This window comes from Vipera ursinii, assembly GCF_947247035.1.
Source record: "Vipera ursinii genome assembly, chromosome: 1".
Classification (NCBI taxonomy): Eukaryota; Metazoa; Chordata; class Lepidosauria; order Squamata; family Viperidae; genus Vipera; species Vipera ursinii.
This window is the reverse complement of record NC_139512.1, coordinates 91132101-91141371: the sequence shown is the minus strand read 5'-3', so window position 1 is coordinate 91141371 and position 9271 is coordinate 91132101.

Below are 9271 nucleotides of genomic sequence, written 5' to 3'. Positions count from 1 at the left end.
CTGAGCAGCTTAGAAGAAAGCCACAGGTGTCAAACTACTCTGCTTTCTTCAGACTTAATACAGCCTCCCTGTACTGATAATGGGATTAATATAGCCATTTTAATTTCATGCTTGTTGGACTTCAGAGTGACAAAATACCCAATCTTTTATGTTTTATTTCTGATGTATTGAAAGCATGGCACAAGGTTTGAGTGTCTTAAGTCTTTTTAACAGCATCAGTTTGAGGGAACCTATGAAGGATGATGAATGGAATTGTGAAAAAAATGGGATTACATAAATTAACAATGACCTACCAATGCTATTTCCTCAGTGTTGTGCTGGCAGGGTTCATTGAGTTCATGTATGCCAAGCTGTGGTTTGTTTGCTTGTTTGGCAACTGGCTGGATATTGGCAAACTAAAAGCAAGCCATGTTTTGGCTTAGTACAACCTTTGCATTAACGATTTCCTGCCTCCCTCAACTATGCATAGATTAGGACAGAAATGAGTTAAGGGGACCTGCATCTATAAATAAGCGTTTTTCCCTTTCATGCAATTTGTAAGGGGCCATACAGATTGCCACTTATGAGGCAAAGGGGCCCATCTGGTTAATTTATTGGTGTTTTAAGAACTTGAGAAACTGCTTCGATTAGAGTATGATTACTGAGCTAAATATTGCTTGCCTTTTCTCTGGGAGTCTCTGTCCAGAATTTTCAACTTCTCTGCTGGTGATATAATTGAATTCAGCTTCCTCTACATTCCATTACTCCAGACCAGGGTCTTCAAACTTGGCCCTTTCATGACTTGTGGACTTCTTCTGCCAGAATTCCTCAGCCAGCGTGCCTGGCTGAGGAATTCTGGGAGTTGAAGTCCACAAGTCATAAAAGGGCCAAGTTTGAAGATTCCTGCTCCAGACTGCATGGACTTTTTAAAAAATAATGGGAGCTAAAGTTGCTCACCTGCTGCTATCATAGAAAGCTGAGGTAGCAGACTTGTTTGAAACAAAGGTATGTTTCATATGCATACAGATAGTCCTCCGCTTAAAACCTTTCATTTAGTGACTTCAAGGTGACAACAGCACTGAAAAAAGTGACTTGATGACCATTTTTTACACAACCATTGCAACATCGCCATGATCATGTGATCAAAAGTTGTAGGCTTGGCAACTGGCTCATTTATGGCAGTTGTAGAGTCTCAGGATCATGTGATCACCTTTTGTGACCTGACAAAGCAGTACGGAAGTTAGATTCATTTAACAACCATGTTACTAACTTAACTGCAGTGATTCACTTAGCAACTGTGGCAAGAAAAGTAATAAAATGGGACAAAACTCACATCAACTGTCTCACTTAGCAACAGAAATTTTGGGCTCAGTTGTCATAGATTGAGGACTATGTATGTATCCTCAAACCTTTATTTCAAACAAGCCTGCCACCTCACCTTTCTTTAGCAATTCTAAGTGAGCAATGTTACCTCCTATTAGCAGGTGAGTAATTTTAGCTCCTATTATTTTTTAAAAAATTATATGAAAAAGGGGGGTATGGTGATTTTCTGAGAAAAGAGAACAATTATGAACAAAAGCTGTGTTGGTTTCTACAACAAAGAACTATTTAAGAAACAAGCAGGTGCTTTTACTTATCTAATCATAGTACACTTTCACCTTGGATATGGAGACTGCAAGTCTGAGGCCTGTAATAAGTCACTTATTTCGTTTCCTGCCCTAAGTCATGAATAAAACATGCAGCCAATGGTTAATAGAGCTGAAAGTGGTTGAATAGCTTCTGAAAAAATCACTAAAACAAATCTGGGTCTCTGTCCCCCCTTATTCTTAATGTGGTACTTGAAAGTAACCAGAATCCTGCTTGTCACCTATTCTCTGAATTTTTTTCCTCTTAACAAGGTTTCTGCACCAAATTTGACTGGGTTTGCTGCCATATATTCTGGGTTCCTGAATACCTATTTCTAGGGTTCACTGAAGAAAGCTACAAGGGGTGGCCACCTTCATTTATCCAATTAGTACAGGGGTAGGCAACCTTGGCTTTTATGTCTTGTGGACTTCAACTCCCAGAATTCCTGAGCCAGCATGGCTCAGCTTGCAAACGTCACCCTTTCCCCTCAGCGTGGCTGGCTCAGGAATTCTGGGAGTTGAGGTCCACGAGTCATAAAAGAGCCAAGGTTGCCTACCCCTGAACTAGCAGAAGCAGAAAGATTTGCTATCCAGCTGTTTGGTGTGATCCTATGGTTGCAGTCTGTAGCTATTGGACATCTATAGATATTTGCTCAGAAGTAAAATGATTAGAGCTATGTCAGCTGAACAATTGCTTAACAAATGGAGCTGATCTGCTCTGGTCTATATTGGATCACAAATGTCATTCTAGATAGATAGATAGATAGATAGATAGATAGATAGATAGATAGATAGATAGATAGATAGATAGATAGATAGGACAGACAGGCAGACAGACCTTTATTGTCTTTTTTTTTACTGTGGGCACAATGGCATATATTAAAAATGAAATTTAGTTGCTTGCTCTCAAAATGTACACATAACACACACTTAAACATACTATATACAACATGTATAGACCTACACCCTTACATATAAGTAACATGTAAATATTAATCACTGTCCATCTTGAATACATAATGGAAGCTTTTTGAGTTCACATTGTTAATATTGTATGGAACAAAACTGTGACAATCTGGGTGTTCTGCTTCGGATACCATGGAGCCTCCTCCCAGAAGATAACAAGGAAAATAGGTTGTGAAGAGGATGGCTAGTGTCCCGGACAATTTTACAGACCCTGCTCAAGCAACGCTTATGTGGCATGTCCTGGATGGAAAAGAGGGAACTGCCAATAATCTTCTCAGCCATCATCACTCTCTGCACTGCCTTCCTGTCTGAAGTAGTGATGCTTCTAAACCAGACTGTGATGTTGTATGACAGGATGCTCTGGATCGTCCCTCTGTAGAAAGTGGTCAGGACAAGGGGAAGGAAGATGTGCTTTTCTCATGCGACGCAGAAAATGCAGATGTTGCTGTGCCCGCTTCACTAGTGTCTCGCTGTTTAGCAACCACGCCAGCCTACTTGTTAACTGCACACCCAGGAATTTATGCTGGTAACCATCTCCACAGGTGAATTATTAATGCACAGAGAAGTGTGGCTGTGCTTGCCATTTCTGAAATCGACAATGATCTCTTTACGAGTATGGTAAAGTTATCCAGCCAAATCTATTGAGTGAGAATCACTTTGAAGATCCCAGTATTGTCCTCAGCAGGCTTGCACCTTTCTTTTTGTTCAATAGTTTATACACTTAGGCTTGGGATTTTGGATTTGAAAGGCTGTATTAGAAAAAAATCAAAACAACAAAATTGCAGTTCCTTCCAGATGCTTCAAAAGCTCCAGATTTGAAAGTATTAAATAATTAGGTTAATATTCAAAAATGCATTCCATTTAATCAATGCAAACAGCTCAATAATCCTAATATATCAGAAGTCCCCAACATTTTGGGCACCAGGGATCGGTTCCATGGAGAAAGATTTTCCGTTTCATGTATTGCCTTCATCCCGCAGATGGGGCTTTTCTTGTTTGCACAGACCGGTTTCTGGCATGCCACGGCCCGGTACTAGTCCACGGACCAGGGTTGGGGACCCCTGTAATATATAATGTTGTAAAGTCTGCCATGATGACTTAAGTCGCCATGGTTTAAATGCGCTCATTTCTTAGAAAAGGGGTTTGCCACTGCTTTCTTTCAGGAAGGTTGGTTTGTCAGTCATCTAGCTGGGCAGATATAATGTACTGATCCTCATATTTTAATATCTATTGCCTAAATGAACATTAATAAAGTTGCTATGCATTTGTGATATACTCTTTTATTTTTTAAAATCTTTTAACACCCTTTTAACATTTTATGTTAGAATGGTTGATATACAGTATTTTTAAACTGAAAAATATAATATTCTGGGATATATTTTAATGTACCGGTAATAATGCCCTTTAGAGTTGACAATGAAGGCACTGAAGTGGTAGATAGTGTATATGGAATCAACTATCGTTGGCCAAGGAATCAGCAGTCAAGTACATCTCAGATCACTTGGTAAGAGTAGCAATGAAGGTGTTGAATTACAAATTCAGAGGCAGGGATGTGTCTATACTAATGAAAATTAGAATCATTGAACTTAGACATTGGAGAAGACTCCTGAGGATACCATAGATATCTAAGAAAAGAAATAAACAGATCCAACAGCAACCCAGAGTATTCACTCAAGGCCCAAAGATAAGGCTCAAACAATCATATTTGCACACATTATGTAAAGATCTTGAAAAAATGTGTAATGCTGGGAAAGGTAAAAAGAAAAATAAGAGGAGGACAACTATGAGCAAAATGAATGGACTCAATTACAACAGCAATGGGTACACCAAACCAGAAGAACTATGTTCTGGACAAATCATCCTGAATAAAATCTACCTATATGGTCACCAAGAGTTGACACCAACTTGATGGCACTTAATTGTCAATAATGTCCTACTGCTCAAAAACATGCTGCTATATGAATATACCTATGCAATCAGAATTCTCCAAGTTTTTAAATAGTTGTGTGCTTCTGAAAAGGTGAGCTGTAGCTTATGGAAATCTATATTAAAAAAGAATGTGTCAATTTCATATAGCGCTGCTCAGGGTTCAAAAAATTAACTCACCTGGCTGCTGCTTATTATAAATATTGTTATAGTTGTATTGAGTGTGTATGCCACTAGGTGCTGCTAAAGTGCTATATATTTTAAGTTAGTCCACTATTAATAGCTGTAATGATTTTAGCTAAGACAGACAACAGTGATTTACAAAAGGCTTCCACATTTATCTTTCACATATATGGTTCTCTGGGAAGAATGAGCCACATTCTGGTAACTGAGGCCACAATTAACCTGATTTTTTTTTTTAGATGGAGGAACAAAATGATGCCAATTGAGTAACCCATGATATACATGTGTCACGTTTTCCCAAGTGGTGATAGCAGTGATCTACCCTAATAATGGCATTATCAGAATTATATGTCATAAATAATGTATGATGTGTTTTCAACATTTGTGTTTTTATCATTGTCCAGAGAAAAACCTATGGATTAGGAAGTATTACAAGGGGGGGGGGAATCATTTGAGACCTAGCCTGGATTCTCAAAATACCACAACACAGTGATGAATTGTGTGGCTGATATTGCTCATTGTTCCAGGATTTGCCTTCATCTCACCATCTAAATATTCCCATTCCACATTAGTCAGACTTAAGAATGGGAGGGAGATGGCGGCTGCTATGGAATGCTGGGGAGGCTACATGGGGAGGGAATGTTTAGGCAAAGATTTTTGCTGGGCAAGAGAATTCCTATGGAGCATTGGGAGATGAGACAGAAACGATGATGGGCCTTGCAAAGATAGGGAGAGGATCTGTCAGGGACAAATTCCAGAAGGGTAACTATGTTTGGACAACACGAAGAACAAATAATTTGGCACTCAATGAAATAAAATCAGACCACCCACCAGAACAATGCTAACACTTACACATTTTGGACACACAATGCAGAAGCAGGAATCTTTGGGTAAGACTCTTAATGCTCTGAAAATCAGAAGCAAAGAAAAAGAGACCAACAAAAGGCAAGAGAACTAAATATTGTGACTAATATTATGGCTATAAGTTTACAAGATCTCAGAAATAGTTACCGACCAACAATTCTGGTGAAAAATTGTTCAAGTCGGAGGGAATAGAAAGCGAAATATCACAAAAACTATGTGCCAATGGCAGGATCATTTAAAGGAAGGAACAAAATAGAACTAAATAGCTAATTAAGCCGCAGAAAATTTAAATTTGCATTAATAGTCAGGAGAATCCAGAATTAACCCATAAATTATAAATAATGTCATGAAAATTAAATCAAGCAAGATTCTTAAGTGCATTTTTTTGACATTCCACTTGTTAAAATAATTATATTGACTAAATATGTAATTCCAAACTATTAATATCAAATAACATATTCCAATGTTTCCCTTAGTTTTAAAAAATCTGTGTAGCTGTAACTATTCATTTTCTGAAAACTTTTTGAGTTTGCATGTTTGGCATACACTTGTCATTTTTGTTCTAAATAAAAAAAAAGAACTTCTCTGCTGAAGAGGGAAAAGGTAGTTTACAGTTCAAAGGTGGCTCTTTGGCCTAATATGTATTAACTTTAAATCACCTAGACTTTAAAGACAAAAAAGCAAAAGTTAACTGTAAAATGTAGGTCATATCTGTATTTATCTTTCTTGTCATGTTCATATCTTTTTAGATATCAGGGTAAGCATTCAACATTACTTACTACCTAGTAAATATGTACTGACTTACAATTTACTAAGTGAATGTGATCCTCTATTCAAAGGTCCAGTCTAGTTCCTGGCAGTATCTAAATTTTTACCAGCTCTGTATTGTATAAGGGATAATCTTTATGTTCCTATTCCATTCTAGTTTTTGTTTGGGAATTCTGTGTCTTGCTTACTCCTGAAAATTTTCAGCTAGTAAATCTCAGGTAAAATATAACAACTGAAATTATCCTTTAGGAATCAGTTATATTGTATGAATCACTCTTTTTTTGTCTTTTATTAGTTTGCATTTTTCCAATCCCAGATTCAAGCATTCAATGTTACTGCTACTGCTATTACTTATTAAATGTGTCTGCCACCCAATTCCAATGACTGGTTGGTGTTACAATATTGCCTCCATACAGTGCTGCCTTCAATATATATTCAAAGTCATGCCAGTATTGTTAACAGATCTGTTTCAGTTTTACAATTTATTTGTTAACAACATTTATTGGGCCCATCAAGTAGATACAACAACATTAAATGCGACGGTTTTACAGAATAAACCATGCACATCCCACCTACCTACCTTTGATCTTTCCTGTTCCTATCCAATCTTTTCAGTTCAGTACTGAGTTAGCTTCTGCACAGCTTGTTCCCAACGTCATGTTCACCGAATAATGAAAAACAATATATGTAGCACATGAAAAAGAATTGATGGGTCAAAGAGCCTTGGTGGAGCAGTGGGCTAATGCCTCCTTAAGTAACACCAGCTGCCTGCAATTAGTGCAGGTTCGCATCCCACCAGGCTCAAGGTTGACTCAGCCTTCCTTCCTTCCGAGGTAGGTAAAATGAGGACCCAGATTGTTGGGGGCAATAAGCTGACTTTGTAAAAATGCCGCTGGGGGGGGCGCGAAAGCCCTAATAAGCAGGCATATACATAGAATGAAGGCTATTGCTAAGCACATTGTGCTTTAGATTGTAAGCCGCCCTGAGTCTTCGGAGAAGGGTGGGATATAAATGGGATTTAAAAAAAAAGCAAGAAAGCCTTAATTCCTTCATTGTAGGTTTCCTATATTAGAAATTCTACATTTCTCTAAGACCAGATTGATTTATGATCTTTTAATGGATCGCTCCTCTCCCTTAAGTTAACAGGACTGCTGTTTCTGTTGTTTATAATAACCCACGTACATCCATACACCTTCTTAGTGCCTCTTATTTGTGAGATTTTAATTAACTGCCCTTTCATTTTCATCATAAGAACTGCATGTTAAGGAGTTGCCACAAAAATATGTCATGAACATATGGTGAGCTCAGCTCTTCAACAAGATGCAAATCAGTTTGTTCCATTCTTTGTTGAGGAAAAGGAAAGGTCAGAAGCTACAGTTTGTGTAACTGACAGATTTCTGGCAACTGGATTTCCTGGCTCATATATTTTCTGGTTACCAATATCCTCACTTCAATATGGAGTTCTGACAGGAAGCAGGATATGTTTGATTAATTTAATGATGTCCTAGAAAGATGATATTTCCAGTCTTTGGAGTGGGATGTTCTCATGTAACTCCCCTCTTCCTGCCTGGTTTCTGCTCTGGACATTACCTTTCACTCTGGCATAAATCTTTTGTCTGTTGACATGATTTCCTGACCTAGTTTCTGACTCAGCTCTTGGACTTCAGATGTCCTAATACTGGACATACTTTAACTCATAGATGTTACTGCAGCCTACCATTGCTCCTGTTCTGATCTCGTTTACTTCTTGGCTTCAACCCATCTTTAGCTGCCAACTAGTTCTGGCACACATACCTTTAAATCTCTGAAACATAATGTGATTTATGTCTGGTTGTCCTACAAGCCACCTTTAATCTCCAATAATGCTATTAGAAGAGTCAGTTTAATGTAGTGGCAACCTATCAAGATAACCTTATTTCTGTATTCAATTGAATTTTGCGTTATTTGCATATTTGATAAGCATTCCCCTATCCCATCATCAATTCAAAGAAATAACAATTGAAGATTATAATACCAACAACTGAATTTTATAGCACTCGTTAATATCTCTGCCACAAGGCAGAGGGGGCCAGGTTGTTCACCAAAGCACCAGAGGAAAGGACGAGAAACAATGTTTGGAAACTGATCAAAGAGAGAAGCAACCTGGAATTAAGGAGAAACTTCTTGACAGTGAGGACAATCAACCAATGGAATAGCTTGCCCCCAGAAATCGTGGGTGCTCCATCTCTGGAAATTTTAAAGAAGAGACTAGACAGTCACCTGTCTGAGATGGTATAGTCCAGGGGTCAGCAACCTGAAACAATGAAAGAGCCACTCGGAACTGGTTCCCTCACAAAAGGAAAAACTGGGAGCCGCAAAAATGTGTGCACATGCGCGTACATGCGTGCATGCACAGAACAGGGTTTGACTGAAGAGTGGAGCCAAGGCGAGATATGCACCTACCCTGCATATTTGAATTGATTGGTTGAACTTTTTTAGTCCCACTTTTTTTTTTGGACTGCACATGGCAGAGGACTGGGAGCCGCAGGAGACGGCTGAAAGAGCTGCATGCGGCTCTGGAGCCGCGGGTTGCAGACCTGTGGTATAGGCTCTCCTGTTTCAGCAGGGGGCTGGACTAGAAGACCTCCAAGGTCCCTTCCAGCTCTATTCTATTTTGTTCTCATTCCAGTTTGATGAGGAAACAGTGATGAACACTCTTTGAGTGTAATTTTTCAAGCCAGGTTATATATCAACTGAGTTGCAATGGTCAGCACTGAAGAGGCTTGTGAATTAAGATGTCATTTTAAAAATGTTTTAAATGCTTTTTTAAAAAAAGTTAAGATATTTTGCATATTGTATATAACATTCGCACAAGCTACTAAGAAAGATAACTGATCGAAAAATAAGATTAGTTGGGCAAGACTTGATCTTAAAAACTCCTACTGCTACTGCTCGTTTTCAAAATGTTTACTGATTTCTCT